At 43.4% G+C, this 18,163-nt stretch overlaps 1 protein-coding gene; it reads right to left on the bottom strand.

The window, feature by feature from the left end:
• The window catches only part of LOC136536627 (transcription factor LRL3-like), a 172,086-nt gene that overhangs the window by 118,216 nt on the left and 35,707 nt on the right, over positions 1–18,163 (bottom strand).

Here is an 18,163-nt window from a genome sequence, read left to right as displayed (position 1 = left end):
GGCTTGGATTCCATTCGGACATATCTGATAAGAGCTCCCTGAACCTGTCACTCGAGCCATCGAGGTAACTTTACCAAAACCCCCTTTTTGTTTTCTAGTGCATGATCATTCATTCATCCATTCTCATACATACATTCATACATTCATCCCATATATCCAAGCATCGCATATGCAATTGTTGCATCACAACGCTTCGCATTGCGTCATGAAGCGATAGTCACCTCATTCGATATGAGCGATGACCGACCAGGGTTCGAAGGTCGGCCCGTGAAGGGCTTGAGGCCACCTCACATCAAATAGAGCCAGGGAAGAAAACATAGATGAGCCCCAGCAGCCCTCACTCGATCCGCTCCGCAGCGGACAGGGTCATCTCGACCTTCTCGTTCAATCCTGGCCGCGAGCCATGCCCACAGCATCTCCATCGAGGGGAGGCCAGCGAGCCACCTAAGTCGATCTCCAGAACGGCTCGGGCATCTGCCGGGAGGCGGGTTAAGTAGCAGTAGAATGCCACATGAGGGCTATGCTGACCCCATTATGAACGATGGACCCAGATTCCACTTGGACGTGCCCGTTATTAAGCTCACCGAGCACGTCACTCGAGCCATCAAGGCAAGCAATGTTCGCTCAACCCCTCCGGTTGGGGAAACCGTGGATGGGGTAACGCACGAAACTATGCCGACCCCTCGACCACGCTAGATGCTTGGGTAGGCGCTCCACCTCGCCCAACCCCTCAGCCGCGCCCGACACCTCAGGTAGGCGCTCCGCCTCGCTCGACACCTCGGCCGTGCCCTGACACCTCGGGTAGGCGCTCCGCCTCGCCCGACCCCTCGGCTGTGGCCCGACATCTCGGGTAGGCGCTCTGCCATGCTTGACCCCTCAATCGCGTCCGATGCTTGGGTTGGCGCTCTGCCTCACCCGACCCCTCGGCCGCGCCCATCACTTGGGTAGGCGCTCCGCCTCACCCGACCCCTTGGTCACACCCGATGCTTGGGTTGGTGCTCTGCCTCACCTGACGGCGACCCACGATCTTACACCCACCAGGCGCGCACATGAAACGAGTATAAACAACCCCTTCACAACTTCACAGAAGTCCCAAAAGAGCTCGGCGGCTCCTGTCGGGTTCATAAAACTGGGGTCCCTAATGGACCCGCTTCCTTGCAAAAAACTCGGCCTAGCAGATGCATTGTGACAACGCGCGCCTCGCGGGCCGGCCTAGATACATAATGACATGCCAGGGCAACGATCCGGTCTCTGACTAGAAGGCCTGGCCAAAGTGGGGACACAGTCCGACTCTGGCCAGGGATACGCCGAACCTCTGCTCATGATTCTTCCCCGACCGACAAGGTCGGGCCCAACTAGGAATGATCGACCGGGGACACCCGCTCAGTGAGGGCCTAGGGATCAGACAAAGTAGATAAGGTAAGGCGCTCAAGTCAACCGCAATACCAAGGATCGTACCCTGCCATGCCCTGCGCACCTTCAGGATGGTGCCACCAGGCCATGCCAGATGGGCACTATGCAACCTTCCAGGCATGTTAGAGGATGGACAGTATTGTAGGCGCCGACGTTTGCCGTACTAGGCGAACATGGTAGAGCCTACCACATGCGTCTGACATAAACAGTATTATGGGCGCCGACGATCGTCTTGTATCCGACGGCGTGGGCAACAAGACTAGGTAGCACACGTATCCATTCTCTCTTTCTCTGACTTGTAAGGCCATCCTCTCCAACTATAAAAGGGGATACGCTCTCTCCTCTCTAGAGGACGTTCTCTCGGCTCTCGAAAGAAAAGAGGCTGGACGTTCTCTGTGGCTATTCTGACTCTGGCTCTCCTCAAGACAGAGAACTCGAATAGCTCAATAGCTCTAGAACTCTAAAGCTACATAGAGCATACGCTCCAATACTTAGAGCACGTTAGAGCCCCCGTCACTCTTGGCCCTTCAGTGCAGAGTCCAACCAGGCTTTTAACACCCCCCGTCTTATTTCTACTCATTTGTAACCCTACAGCAAACTTTGAGCACCTGGGCTCAGGAATAAAGTCACCGACCGACCGAAACTGGACGTAGGGCACATTGCCTGAACTAGTATAAATCCTGTGACATTGAGTGCTAGGCCACATCCGATCACAACGCACGGCAAAACTACAAATATTTACTTGTTGGTTACTTTTCACACCGACACCGATCTTAAAGACAAGAGAAAATGGTGAACAATAAAAAAGACACATGTACCCACTACGCTAGAATAGACGATCACTGTCGAACTATCACTATTGGTTGCTTTAGAACCCGCAGCTGGTTCATAGCTTCAATTGACAGTGATAGCAGAACCGAGAGTGATAGGTGGAGTACCGGTTCGTGGCTTCTACGAGCAGTGAAGGCATGGTACTATCAATGTTGGTTGAGCTACAAACCGCCAGTGACAGTCTATTTTAGAAAAAAAAAATCATAACTTTTTTATATGAGGTCGGATTAAGATAAACTTTATATCAAAATCACATACTTCAAAGACATCTAAAACTTTGCAGTTGATAATTTTTTAATTTCTGATGATTCACATGTCTAAATATTCAATATAAGTTCTTAGATCGAATTTGAGATGTCAACAATATCGAAAAAGACAAAGCCAATATCGAAGTTGTAGTACTTGACGAGATCTACAACTTTCTGATAAGTAACTTTTTCATTTGAGATTATTTAGAGTGTCAAATATACAATATAAGATTTGAAATTATATAGTTAAAAGAACAACATTAGTTATATAGTCACAGGTGTCGCGTAGTTTAGCTGGTTTGGACATTCAGGAGAATGTGAACATTGTGGTTCCAGCTAGTATGGACGTTCAGGAGAATGCGAACATTGAGGTTCTAGTTTTGAGTCCGAGAAACACATTTTGTTTTTATCACCTAGCTAGGATTTCGACCTGGTAGTGATTATGAAATCTGGCGTGCTGCCTTATTATTTATTCTCAAGAAAATTCCTTCAATGCCGTCTAAAGCTATACCGGTCCCTTTATTGCCACTTATCCCTTCCTCTCCAACTCCTCCTCAGCCAACGAAAAAGCAAACCGAGGGTCTGGACAGCCGTTCCTTCTATACCCTTCTAGTGTGTTCTCATGTTTGTATGTACATTTTGGTTTAAAAGTAATACATGTTGGTTGTATTAAAAAAAATCCTTTTATTGCCATCTAAATTTATTGGTTTCCTTTGTTGTCATTAGTTTATAATTTGTATTCCCCTATACACCATTGCACACTAGAGTTTGATTCTAATGGCGTTAAAACATCCCTGGGCAGCCATATCTGCCCCTCTTGTCTCACTCCCAAATCGATACCCACCATAGCTCTCCTCCCATCATAGGGATGTGTGCATCATCTGTCCCTGCAAGCCATGGAGTTGTGCGTCTGCCCAAATCGACGAGTGTGTCTGCTCCTACTACCTCCATCCATCTTGTGCCGAGTTGGCCCCTTGCCCGAGCCGAGCGAGTGCGGTCGGCGAGCGTGTGGACGAGTAGTGCACGGTGGGCTGGTGGCGGCGAGCGCGAGGGAGGCAAGGCAGGCATACAATCCCCTGCATGCATATCCACGGATCCACCACACATACAACGCTAACTAGTCTTCAGCATGCATGCATGAACAGATGCGCTGCTGCATGTTTATCAGCGTTTGTAATTAGCGACTATCATTTGGAAAGGGGCTCCTCTTCTTCCTCTCATTCCCTTCTTTTCTTCTTCTGCTTCTCTTTTTTCTTCTAAACTAAACCCATGGCCAAAATCAAACTTGGAAAGGGCGACAGATTAAGGTACTATTATCTATTGTGCGTGCCTGGAAACCCTCTCATTTTTATTATGTGGCCATAGCCATGTAGGAGAACTTTATCAAGCAAAATTAAAGGTAGCGATTTTCATTAGTGGTGTGGCGGTTTATATTAGTAGTAATTTGGTGTGACAGTTTTCCGCGGATCGAATCCGTTTAATTCCTCCATCTGATGTGTGTACTGGAATCTCGTGCAGATGGTGCTGCACGAGCTAGTAGCAAGCAATGATGGATCGCTGTGATGCGATGCATGACATGATGCCTGAGAGTGACATTCCACACATTTGGCAAACTGGGCCCAGTTTAGTTCCCAAAAATTTTGCAAAATTTTTCACATTCCCCATCACATTGAATATTTAGACGCATGCATGAAGTATTAAATATAAATAAAAAATAAAACTAATTACACAGTTTAGACGAAATCCACGAGACGAATCTTTTAAGCCTAATTAGACTATGATTGAACATTATTTACCAAATAACAACAAAATACTACAGTACCTATTTTGCCAAAAATTTTGGAACTAAACTGGCCCCTGCTAGGGTAAAGGCATGTTGCTAGTGTTTTGCCGAAATGGGCCGACGCCGTCGCCGGCTTCCGCGTCCTTGCATTGGCTCCATCATCGATCGGCTCCGTCCTACAGGCTACAGCGCTCAATTTCGTTTCAAAACACACCACGTCGTTATCGTTTTATATTACACTAATAAAGAACAGACCTTTGATCCTCGGTTAAAATGGGCTCTAGTCCTGAAATTTTTTGCGCTCGTGACTAGAGATACCTATAGTCCCGGTTGGTGGCTTCAATCGGGACTAAAGGTCCCTGCCCAACGGCTACTGCGCCAGACAGAGGTGGTAGGGACCTTTAGTCCCGGTTGGAGCCACCAACCGGGACTAAAGGTATACTTTTACTCTTGATTGGTGGCTCCAACCGGGAGTAAAGGTCTACTCCCGGGCCGTGGCTGCGCCTGGGGTTGGAAAGTTACCTTTAGTCCCGGTTGGAGCCACCAACCGGGACTAAAGGTCCCCCTTTATATCCCGGCCGTCTCCTTCCTCCCCGAGCCCGAGCTCAGCACATTTTGAAGCTCACTGCAGTAGTGTTCTTGCTTCCTCCCTCCCTCTATTATTCCACCATCCATTCTTCGATTCCTCCGTCGATTTCTTCGATTTTTCCATCGATTCTTCAGTTGTAAAGGTTACCAATCTCATACTCTCATTTTTCACCATTGTCTTATCTCATTTTGTTCACTATATATATATGGTTCTTTATTGTGGTTTTTTTCATTTGTAACCAATTTGAGCTCAAAATCACTTCAAGCTTGCATATTTATATGAAAGAAGGTTAAAGTAGCTGGTTGAACTTGCGGACCGTGTTCATCTCGGCGACCATGTTCTCTGCCGAGCGGTAACGGACGTCAAGGAGAAGCTTTTATTCTACGAGGGAGAGCGGCAACGGTCGTGGAAGACCGTGTTCCCTTCCTCGTAGAATCGGAGCTCTTCCGTGGCAAGTACGGTGCCGTCCGGTGGAGAAATGCTCGCCGAGATGATCACGTAAGCAAGTTCAACTAGTACGGATGGTTATTTATTCACATGTCCCGATATCGTCGCAGTAGTCTGTCAATCACCGTACTTTTTATTTTAACTTTTTATGAAATGAAAAACTTAGAAAATAGTTAGAAAATTATAGAAAATCCGTACTAGTTAAACTTGCGGACCGTGTTCAGCTCGGCGAGCATGTTCTCTGTCGAGCGGTAACGGACATCAAGGAGGAGCTTTGATTCTACGAGGGAGAGCGACAACGATCGTGGAAGACCGTGTTCCCTTCCTCGTAGAATCGGAGCTCTTCCTTGACCAAGTACGGTGCCGTCCGGTGGAGAAATGCTCGCCGAGATGATCATGTAAGCAAGTTCAACTAGTACGGATGGTTATTTATTCACATGTCCCGATATCGTCGTAGTAGTCTGTCAATCACCGTACTTTTTATTTTAACTTTTTATGAAATGAAAAACTTAGAAAATAGTTAGAAAATTATAGAAAATTCGTACTAGTTGAACTTGCGGACCGTGTTCAGCTCGGCGAGCATGTTCTTTGTCGAGCGGTAACGGACATCAAGGAGGAGCTTTGATTCTACGAGGGAGAGCGACAACGGTCGTGGAAGACCGTGTTCCCTTCCTCGTAGAATCGGAGCTCTTCCTTGACCAAGTACGGTGCCGTCCGGTAGAGAAATGCTCACCGAGATGATCACGTAAGCAAGGTCAACTAGTACGGATGGTTATTTATTAAAACATGTTTTTGAGCTATAGTGTATTAAAAAATAAGTATAGAGATATAGATAATTTTATAGTTTCTTAATTTTATTTGTTTATAAAATAAGAAATTTATAGTGTATTAAAAAATGAGTATAGAGAGTAGATGGCAACTGCTTCATTGTTTAGAGATATAGATAATTTTATAGTTTCTTAATTTTATTTGTTTATAAAATGAGAAATTTATAGTGTATTAAAAAATGAGTATAGAGAGTAGATGACAACTGCTTCCGGGTCCTCGACCTCTCATGGGTTTTCAAAGCGACTTAGGCCGGGCCTCTCTCTCATTCCATGCGGCAAGTGTCATGATGAGACGAAGATTGTGATGAGTACCGAGTGAAGAAGGAGGGTCCCAACAAGGATCGTATCTTCTACAAGTGTCCGGATCGCAATATAAGTTATTTTATCGTATTTAATGATTATGGTTAGTTTATACCTATTTTCATGATGGTTGTGATTAAAGTTCTAATTTTTTGTTTTAATTTCAGTGGGATGGCAGTAGACGATGTTCAGGCTTCTACTGGGAGGAAGAGTATGTTGAACTCGTGTAAAAATATCTTGCACAACAGGCAGATACGGCGGCTAATGAGGCAGTGATCCAGCCGAAGAAGCCCAAAGATGTTGCACAATCAGGGGATCTGTCTGTTTTAGTTGAGATTGGTCACGAAATCCTTGTGCTCCTGAAATGTATTTTAGCTTTAGTTCTTTTAGTGGTAGTTGGGATTGTCTACATTGTAGCGATGTTTTCATAAATTTGTACCTTTTGTGGTGGCACGCATGTTGTATAAATAATTAATTATGATCTAGGTTTTAATATGGTATTTATGTCATGTAATGCAGATGAGCCGGCATTGGATGTACAATGCTGATCGCCGCTCCCAAAAGTTTATTAATGGCGTGCATTCTTTGTTACGTGCGGCCGAGGCAAACAAACGTGACGGTTTTATGTGCTGCCCATGTGCCATATGTAAGAATACGGTGGAATATCCTTGCTCAAAGACTCTTCATTCACATTTGTTCAAGTCGGGTTTCATGCCAAACTATATTTGTTGGACGAAGCACGGAGAAACTGGTGTTATAATGGAAGAAGGTGAAGAAGAACAATGGGACGACAATGATATTATTCCCGATGGTGCGTTCTTCAATGATATTGCAATGAGAGAAGCTGAAGAAGAGGTAGCCGCAGAAGATGATTTGGCTGATGATCTTTGTCAGGTCATTCGTGACGCACAAAGAGAATGTGAAAGTGAAAAGGAGAAGATCAAGTTCGAGCGGATGCTAGAAGATCACAAGAAATTGTTGTACCCAACTTGTGATGCAGGGCAGAAAAAGTTGAAAACCACACTAGAATTGCTGCAATGGAAGGCAAAGAATGGTGTATCTGATAAGGGATTTGGAGAGTTACTAAAAATCTAAAAGAAGATGCTTCCGAAGGACAATGAATTGCCCGCCACTACCTACGAAGCAAAACAAGTTGTCTGTCCTATGGGGCTAGAAATCGAGAAGATACATGCATATCCTAATGACTGCATCCTCTACCGTGGCAAAGAGTACGAGAAATTAGATGTATGCCCGGTATGCCATGCATCGCGGTATAAGATCAGGTGAGATGACCCTGGTGATGTTGAGGGCGAACGTCCGTGGAAGAAAATCCCTGCCAAGGTTATATGGTATGCTCCTATAATACCATGCTTGAAACGTCTGTTCAGAAATAAAGAACATGCAAAATTGTTGCGATGGCACAAAGAAGACCGTAAGGTAGACAATATGTTGAGACACCCTGCTGATGGGTCCCAGTGGAGAGCAATCGACAGAGAATTCCTGGAGTTTGCAAATGACGCAAGAAACTTAAGGTTTGCTTTAAGTACAGATGGTATCAATCCTTTTGGAGAGCAGAACAGTAGTCATAGCACTTGGCCTGTTACTCTAAGTATCTACAACATTCCTCCTTGGTTATGCATGAAGCGGAAGTTCATTATGATGCCTATGCTCATCCAAGGCCCGAAGCAACCTGGCAATGACATCGATGTGTACCTGAGACCACTTATTGACGAACTTCTCATTTTGTGGAATAAAGAAGGTGTACGTGTGTGGGATGAGTACAAACAGGAACACTTTGATCTGCAAGCATTGTTGTTCATAACAATCAATGATTGGCCTGCTCTAAGTAATCTTTCAGGACAGTCAAACAAGGGATATAATGCATGCACACACTGCTTCGGTGATTTAGAGGTGTATCCTTGAAAAAATGTCGAAAGGTCGTGTACCTTGGCCATCGTCGATTTCTTCCTACAAATCACCCCGTAAGAAAGAAAGGCAAACATTTTAAAGAAAAAGCAGACCATTTGACCAAGCCTCGCAACCGAACCGGTGAGGATGTACTCGATATGGTCAATGATGTGAAAGTCGTCTTTGGAAAAGGACATGGCAGCCAACCTGTTCTGAACGACGCTAATGGTCATGCACCCATGTGGAAGAAGAAGTCCATATTTTGGAACCTACCCTATTGGCAAGTCCTAGAGGTCCGTAGCTCGATCGACGTGATGCACCTGACGAAGAATCTTTGTGTGAACCTGCTAGGCTTCATGGGTGTGTATGGAAAGCCTAAGGACACATTTGAAGCACGATAGGACCTGCGTTGTTTGAGAGAAAGAGACAACCTGCATCCAGAGAAGACAGATGATGGACGCCATTACTTACGTCCTGTCAGCTACACTCTAAGCAAAGAGGAGAAGGAAATCATGTTTGAATACTTAAACAACATCAAGGTACCATCTGAATTCTCCTCGAATATAAAGGGTATTATAAATGTGCCAGAGAAGAAATTCTGTAACTTAAAGTCCCATGATTGACACGTTCTCATGACGCAATTACTTCCAGTTGCATTAAGAGGAATTCTACCTCCAAATGTACGTCTAGCCACCGTGAAGCTATGTGCATTCCTCAATGCAATTTCTCAGAAGGCAATTGATCCAACTGATCTAGCTAAACTACAGAATGATGTGGTTCAATGTCTCGTCAGCTTTGAGTTGGTGTTCCCTCCTTCCTTCTTTGACATCATGACACACCTCCTAGTTCACCTAGTCAAGGAGATTTTCATTCTCAGTCCTGTGTTCCTACACAACATGTTCCCCTTAGAGGGATTCATAGGAGTCCTGAAGAAATATATTCACAACCGTGCTCGCCCAGAAGGAAGCATCGCCAAGGGCTATGGAACAGAAGAGGTCATTGAGTTCTGTGTTGACTTTATTCCCGACCTTGACTCGATTGGTGTTCCTAAATCGAGACATAAGGGGAGACTAAGTGGAAAGGGGACACTAGGGAGGAAAACATATATTGGTACGGATGATGATTATTTCAATAAAGCACACTACACAGTTCTACAGAACTCCTCTTTGGTAGATCCGTATATTGAGACACACAAGGATCTCTTACGATCCGAGTTTCTAGGGAAGACTGAAGCTTGGATTACGCGTAAGCACATGGAAACTTTCGGCGGTTGGTTGCGAAAAAAATGTCAAGGTGATGAGAGCATCCATGAGCAACTGTATTTATTGGCTATGCAACCATCATGGCATATCGTCACATACAAAGGGTATGAGATAAATGGGAACATATTCTATACAGTAGCCCAAGATAAAAGGAGTACCAACCAAAACAGTGGTGTCCGCATAGATGCCATAGACTCGAATGGGAATAAGCAAACATATTATGGATGCATAGATGAAATATGGGAACTAGAATATGCACCTACTTTGAAGATCCCATTGTTCAAGTGCCAATGGGTCAAGGTGACTAGAGGCGGGGTAATAGTAGACAACGAGTATGGAATGACAACAGTAGACCTTAGTAATATTGGGTACAAAGACGAACCATTCGTCCTTGCCAAGGATGTGAATCAGGTGTTCTATGTCAATGATATGTCTACCAAACCAAAAAGAGGGAAAAATGATAATGACTCAACCAAAGAGCCAAAGCGCCACATAGTTCTTTCAGGGAAAAGAGTCATCGTGGGAATTGAGGACAAGTCGGACATGTCAGAAAATTATAAAAAGGATGATCGAATTCTGCTCTTCAAAGTGAACAAAGACCCTAGCATCTTGGTAAATGATGAGGACACTCCATGGTTACGACGCGATCATAACCAAGGGACATACGTAAAGAAGAAGTTCACTGCTGTGCCCACTTGATGATATAGTGATTTAATGTAGTGTGTGTTTAAGATATTATGTAATAATTGTGAATTCAGATGTCTATTATGTCATGTTTCAAATTAAATCAATGTTTGATTTGGTGGGATTTCTCTCTCAAAAAGGTAAATTAGGATATTGAGTGATGAAAAATTAAAATATTAACGTTAAAATGATGTGAAAACAAATTTCCTGTCCAAAACCAATAGTTTTAATAATTTTAATTAAACACTACATTTTTGCATTAACGAAATAATAAATATTAGTTACATTATGTTTTATAATTGTAACAAAAAATAAAAAAGTTAGGTTATAGATTTTTCCTATGTGCAATAAAGAAAAAGAAAATCCACATTTTTAACAAAATAATTTTATGCCTTTTATTTAATTTACTATGTATTTAACAAGACTATTGCATTTCTATTAAAAAAATTTGCTTAAAACATGCGGGAAACGAAACTGCAACCCACCTTTACTCCCGGGTTGGAAGCCCACCCGGGAGTAAAGGTGGCCTGCAGTTTCGTGGCCCGCCAAAAAAACCTTTACTCCCGGTGCTTATTACCAACCAGGAGTAAAGGTAGACCTTTACTACCGGTGGGGGGATGGCACCAGGAGTAAAGGGGCATGGCATATATATACCAGTGTCATCTTCTTCCTTGCATTCTTCGCCGATTCCTCTCCCCCTGCGCCCACACCACTCAGCCCACCACACCGAGGATCCTGACGCCACCCCACGCGCCGACGACCTCACGGCGCCAGCTGCTGCCCGGCCGCCCCGGCCAGACGCGTGGCCACACCGCCGGTACCCTCGCCCTAGCTAGACACACGGCCACACCGCCGGCCACCCCGAGGTACGCTGTGCTTGCTCCGATCCTATTCCATCTCCATGCATGAAACACATGTTTTAGGCAAGTTCACGATCATGGTAACCGTACGTACATGTTGTTCATGTTTTCTTTTCCTACGTGCATGATTTGATATAGTAGCTATACTGAAACTTTGTTGGTTGTCACTTGCATACATACGTACGTCAACAAATGTGTGTATTGATCACAAACCCAAACGTATACTTAACTAATTTTTATGGCACGTCGCACACGGCGTTCAGACGGGCATTATTCTCTGTTGCGCTAACTATTATAAGAAAGAAAGCGCCAAAGGAACAGATCGAAAAAAAATTCCAGTGTATACGCGCCATCTATAAGCGCCATGCATTTCTATGTATAGGCGCCATATGTTTTTATGTATACGGCGGAGCACCGCCGCCCTCGTTCACCCTAGGGTTTATACGACGGAGCACCGCCGCCCTCGTTCGCCCTAGGGTTTATATGGTGGAGCACCGCCGCCCTCGTTTGCCCTAGGGTTTAGGGTTTATACGGCGAAGCACCGCCGCCCTCGTTCGCCCTAGGGTTTAGGGTTACGCCGCCCTTGTTCGATCATTTTTCGTGGGTGAAGGTTGGTTTGCAGGTGGTTGTGGATGATATAGCTGAGTCTATCAAGGGTGTAGCAGATGAAGTGGTTGAAAGTGTGCTTGAAAATATAGTTATGGAGATGGCGAGGGATATGGCATGCGAGGTGTGTTTTGAAGAGGATGCTCCCGATGTTTGGGAGTTCCAACACCAAGGGTCGACTTGATGTCTATTTTTTATCGATGTAACGTGTGTGTTGTATTTGTTGTAAATTTGGCGTGTTGTTGTGAACCTCTTCGAGGGTTCCAATTATTGTAAACATTATTTGGAGCTGTTTACTCGACGAGTCAGGATGCAGTGCAATTTTGTTGTCACTTTGGTTTGCAGCAACGCCCCCCCTTTTCTTTTAGGCGAGGCTCATCGTTTATTGTTCTCAGAAACTTGACGCGCAATGATGCCCCCTTTCTTTCAGGTGAGGCTCGCTATTTTCTATTTAATAAAACCTAATGCGTAGCGACGCCCCCCTTTTGTTTCAGGCGGGACCGCCGCCAAAACCTACTCGCTTCCTGATTCTTCTTATCATACAAACCAACCTTCACCCGTCAAAACCTACTCGTTTAGGGTTTAGGGTTTATACGGCGGAAGATTTTACGCATGTAAGCAAAGATTTGACATACTATATATTGGTTTTGTTTTTTGAAGCTAGATGGCCGACCCGAGAAACATGGATGAGGAGGAGTTGATGATGAATTTGATCAACACTGGCACTCAAGTTGCCGGCGATGATGGTGCTAAAAATAACATGCGAGAGGATGCAGATGACGGGAGTCAGTACTTAGCTCTTGAACAAAATGAGCAACAACATATTGGCCAAGTATATATTTTTTATTATTAGCTATATATATTATCATGTCTTATGTGTGCTCATGACATTAAAAATAATGTTTATGTTTTGTAGCCCTCTGGATCGACATCAACAACTACAACGAAGAGTAAAAATGTTCTAGGTCCCAAAAAGCCATTGGAGGGCCGCTTCATCATCTTGGAGTTCAATGTGGATACAGGCAAACTGGGGGGGCCAAATAAAATAAAATTCGTGCACCACTGTGGTTACCTTGTACGGGATCGGCTCCTGATCAGTACCCGCGAATGGAAGAAGAAGACCAATGCTCCTCATATCAGTTTTGTCTCCGATCATGACAAGACGTTAATTTGGAAAGATATCTTGGTACATTTCACGCTCCAAACAGATGGTTATGATGATATAATAGATGGTGATGAATTAAAGGAGCGAGTTAGGGATTGGGCAATGAAGAAGATGGCCACCCAGTTTCAGACTTGGAAGAAACACATATACACGACGTATGTCAAGAAGAACATAGCACTAGATTTTACTGTCCCAGGCCCGATCTCAAAGCAGAGGCCCTATTGGGATGAGTTTGTACAGTACAAGACTTCGGAAGAGGGTGTGAGTCGGGTGATAAAGAACCAACGTAATGCCCAACAGAAGACATACCACCATAACTTGGGATCAGGTGGCTACCCGACTACCATTAAGAAGTGGAACAAAATAGAAGCAGACCTTCTTGCCAAGGGTATCACACCAGAATCACTCGAGTGGGGAGAGCGTGCAAAGAATTGGTTTTTCGCTCATGGGGGAACACTGGACCAGGAGACAGGGAAGTGCGTTTATGGCGCAAGACTGCAAGAAGCAACAGAAAGATTGTTTTATGCTCAGAGAGCTACTGCTAGTGGTGCGTTCAGGCCCAACAGAGAGAAGGATGAGCTGACATACGCCATCGGGACTATTGAACATGGTGGCCAAACTAGAGGCAAAGGAAGTGTCTCATGGGAGCATGGATTCCCTCAGGACAGACCTTCCTACAGAAGCCGCTAGAGAAAGAAGGAAGAAGAGGCACAGTGGCTCCAGAGGTTGGAGGAAGCGGTGTGTGAAGCACAGGAGCAGGAAAAAAACCTTGAAGCGAGAATGCAGGAGAAAATCAGAAGGCAAGTGCAAATAGCAGTGAGTGCAAGCAAGCAGGCATCAGAGCCAGGAATCAACATTAGCCAATCTGTTCAGTTGAAAAGCAGTTGCGCTTCCACGGAGATACCAAATCAAGGGGACATAGAACTGCGCTTCCCTGTGGATGATGTCACTGAACCTTGTACATCGTGTGAGCTACACATTCCGAAGGGGAATTCCACAATCAAGGTGGCTATCGGTCTTGTTAATCCTATCGACCGAACCAAGACACCAAGGATTCATGGGAATATAATCCAAGAAGGATATGCTACCATCTCGGTAGATAAAGCTGAAAAAGGTTTTAGTGATTTGCCTCTTGACATTCCTGGAGGTGATGACGAGAAGACTCTAGGAGAAATAGAGAAGACATTCATTCTATGGCGCAAGCGCTACATCATCATTCCTGGGATGTCGGCTCCACCTCCTCCTGAACTACCTCACCATAGGTACGTGCGGATGAAAACACTACATCATTAATTTGTATTGGCTTAAATAATTAATAATATGCTCATAATAATATGTCATTCCTTTTTTTTGTAGCAGATCCTCCCCCAACCTAAATCCAATTGTTCAATCGCCAGATCATCATAGTGCTCTGTATGATGACATTGTGTTGGAAGGCGAGGCTGCATCCACACCATCTCCAAGGAGGTCTCCAATGCTGTAGTCGCCACCTCCAAGGAGGTCTCCAACACCGCTGCCACCACCTCCAAGGAGGTCTCCAACGCCTCCCCCGCCCCCGCCTACCAAGAAGCCTAGCAAGAGGTCAGCCCCGCAAACGAAGAACCAGTCCCCGCCGGCAAAGAAAGCCACCGTGAAACCAAGGGCTATTCCCAAAATAATATCTGAAGAGAAGGAAGAAGGAACTGATGCATATAAAAAAGATATGTCTAGATTCTATGACAAACTTAAAAAGAATCAAGAAGCAAGGAGAAACCTAGAGAAATCGTACTTCTTCGTAGCTCCAGATATTCTAAGAAAAAGGGTGGCTTCTTACCAGCAACAACAGCGGGAATCTCGTAAGTCGTCCAAATCAACGTTAACGGACTATGACCGCACTCTCACCAAGTCAATTGAGGCGGCACAGAAAAAGAAGCGGGCAGGGAAAGAAGTTGCCCAACTCGGACAATAAGCGCACCAATCAGTCCCCCGCTAGTTGTTGGTAATGAATATGGTTCGAATTTAGGATTAATACATCAGGCAAACATAGCTCTGGATGTCGATTTGGATCACCTTGGTGAATTTATTGATGAGACTGGTCTCGACCTTTACTAGATGTTTGGTGATGGAAACATTGAGAGTCCGGCGGAGGTTGATATTTGAAAGAAAAAATTTGTACTAGGCCAGAGTCTATACAACCCTCAAGTCTTATCTGATCTGGGGACGCAAATGTACCTACTAAACAAGTAGTACATGCAGGCGTCTACCGGTGGAGACTTTTACGTTGGTGTCAGAATTAGAGACAAACATTGGTTCCGTGGCGATGATGTTATGTATGTTGACTTTGCAGAATTTCATCAACTATGCCACCTGACCTCTTTGGACAAAGTTATCATTAGCTGCTATTGCCTGTAAGTAATAATTCTTTCGATCTATTATTAAACTCATCATATGTGTGTATATGTATATAAATTATTCTAACAAGTACTATATATATGTAGATTTACAATGACAGAGCTCAGAAAGGAAGGCTGCAATGAAATTGGTTTTGTTGATCCCCATATAGTATTCAAAGACCCAGTTACTCCAAAGACTAATTGGAAGTCTAAGTCAGAGAGTAACCTCATGAACTTCTTAGTGAACCAACGTCACAAGAAGGATATACTATTTCCCTACAACTTCAAGTGAGTGTTAATAATGTCGATCATCCTTAATGGCTCATATGTTGATTCTAGTTAATTAATGAGTGTTATGCGTTATATCCTATAAACACATGCAGCAATCACTGGATATTGATGGACATCGATCTGGTAAAAAGTCACTTGATAATCTATGACTCGATGAGAAAACCACAACAAGACTACCAAGATATGATAGATATTATCCAGAGGTAATTTCGGTATCTCTAGCACCTATATATACACACAAACATGATGATTAACTATATCTGATGACGTGGCAAATTTTTTATTAGGCAGTGTTTGGAAAACCTTTATTGAGAAGCAACACATGGGAAAATGTAAAGCGCCACTGAATGTAATCCCTTTGAAAATAAGTCCCCTAAATCACATCATCTTTATTAATTAAACATATAGCTTTCACCGGATCACCAGATTGGATGACAAATCTTTTTCTCATAAAGTGGTGTCTGAGGCAGGAATAGGGGAACAACTACTGTGGTTACTATGTTTGTAAGTTTATCAAGGTGGTCTCCCAAAGAACTCCTACAGAGAGACTCAAAGTACGTTAAAAATACACTATATATTCATTTAATTATTATTATTGATTGTGTTACTATGTCTTTATATATATATATATGTACATATATTAATTTATTTTCCTTTAATTCAAACCTGTAGACTCGATGGTTGGAGGAAAAGGTCATACGGCAAGACCAAATCAAAGCAATTCAAGAGTCTATAGCCGGATTTTTAATGAGCAGGTCATCGATTCCAAGGGCGAGTTCTACTTGGACCCAACACTGCCATGGAAGCCAAGCTAGAGGATGAGAGGAAACTTGTTATATCACAACAACTGTAATGCAATCTTTTTGTAATATATGCACATGAAATAATATAATGTAAAATACACATATGCATGCATGCATATAAATATATATATATATATATATATATATATATATATATATATATATATATATATATATATATATATATATATATATATATATATATATATATATATATATATATATTTCTATGCTTGAATTGTGTGATTTAATACATTCATTGTGCTTGAACCGAAACATACTATACGCGCGTATAAATGTATAATTAGCAGCGTACAATACAACTTCGAAAACCTATTTTGAAAAGAAAACAAAAAAATAAAAAAAAAATAAAAAAGAAAAAAACATTTAGTCCCGGTTCGTATTACCAACCGGGACTAAAGGTGCCGACCATCGTGGCATGTCAGGAGGCACCTTTAATCCCGGTTAGTGTTACCCACCGGGACTAAAGGTCCTCCTTTAGTCCCGATTCCTGACCCGGGACTAAAGGACCCTCCTTTAGTCCCGGATGCTTGCTCCCGGGTGGGGAACCGGGATTAGAGGGGGTTCCCCATCGGGAGTAAAGCTCTGTTCTCTACCAGTGTTAAATGGAAGAAATGAGAACATCAGTCATTAGGCTTTTTAAAAAAGGAAAGGGCACATATTCTTCATATCATGCCATCATCCATGGAATATATTCTTGATGTGACACGATCAAATCCAATCCAACCGACAAAAACTATCATATCATCAGATAAAAAGTAATCAACGTACATTGGCTCGTTCGGCTTACCCCATATTTGGCTTGTTCGGTTTATTTTTTTAGTCAGAACAGTGTTTTTCTCTCAATAATTCAGCCAGGACAGTATTTTTCAGCCAAGATTCAGCAAGTCGAACGGAGCCAATTATGTCAAGGATCTTTTTTTCGTATGTATATAGTTTAACAATACAAAGCTTGGATGATAATTGGTGACTACCGATCCAAACTCCCCTAAAGCTCACACGACTGTGGTTAAAAAAGAACTACTTAGCGACCGTTTGGACCAGTGATGAGACTGAGAGCAAGAAATGAAAAAAAAATAGATTTTGAGGTCTGGAAAACACCGCGTGGCAAGTATAAAGACCGCAACTGACTTTTACTATTTCCTCTAATAATCATATACGTTTACCCGTTCTCAAGTTAGGGAGTATAAGATTTTGTGCGTTCCATGGTTAGAACCGAAAGTAATTATTTTTCCTTTTTTTATTAACATCTGCATGTGATGTAAGTTACTTTTCTCATGCTATGCTTTAATATAATTTCGTGATGTATCCTTTTAACTTTTGCGCTAGTAAAAATAGGCACTAAGTAGCCCTCAACCTTAATTTGAGACCTACTCTCAAAAAGACAAGCCAAGAGATTAGCCAAAAACTTTTGCCAAAATGGTTACTACGCCGGCTTCCGGGAAGTTTCCTTGGCTCAAATCCATCCTGCTTAATTAATTTCATTTCGAGAACAATTACCAAAACTACACCGCATCATGCATGCATCCAGCAGGGTGGGAGCATCTTTTTTTTTTTACCTTGTCACAGGCCGGGGAGGTTTTCTATACTCGTTGAAGAAGAAATTTATGATAGGAGAAACCAGTTTCTAAACTTTGGAGGAGCTGATGGCACTATAGGTATATATGCAATGGGTGCAGGGGCAGACACGGCCCCCCCCCCCTCAAGCCCCCACTACCCATTTCGTAGCAGTGGAACTTCTATGGAGCCCCTA

This window comes from Miscanthus floridulus, chromosome 1, assembly GCF_019320115.1.
Source record: "Miscanthus floridulus cultivar M001 chromosome 1, ASM1932011v1, whole genome shotgun sequence".
NCBI lineage: Eukaryota > Viridiplantae > Streptophyta > Magnoliopsida > Poales > Poaceae > Miscanthus > Miscanthus floridulus.
This window is presented reverse-complemented; position numbering and strand designations above follow the sequence as displayed.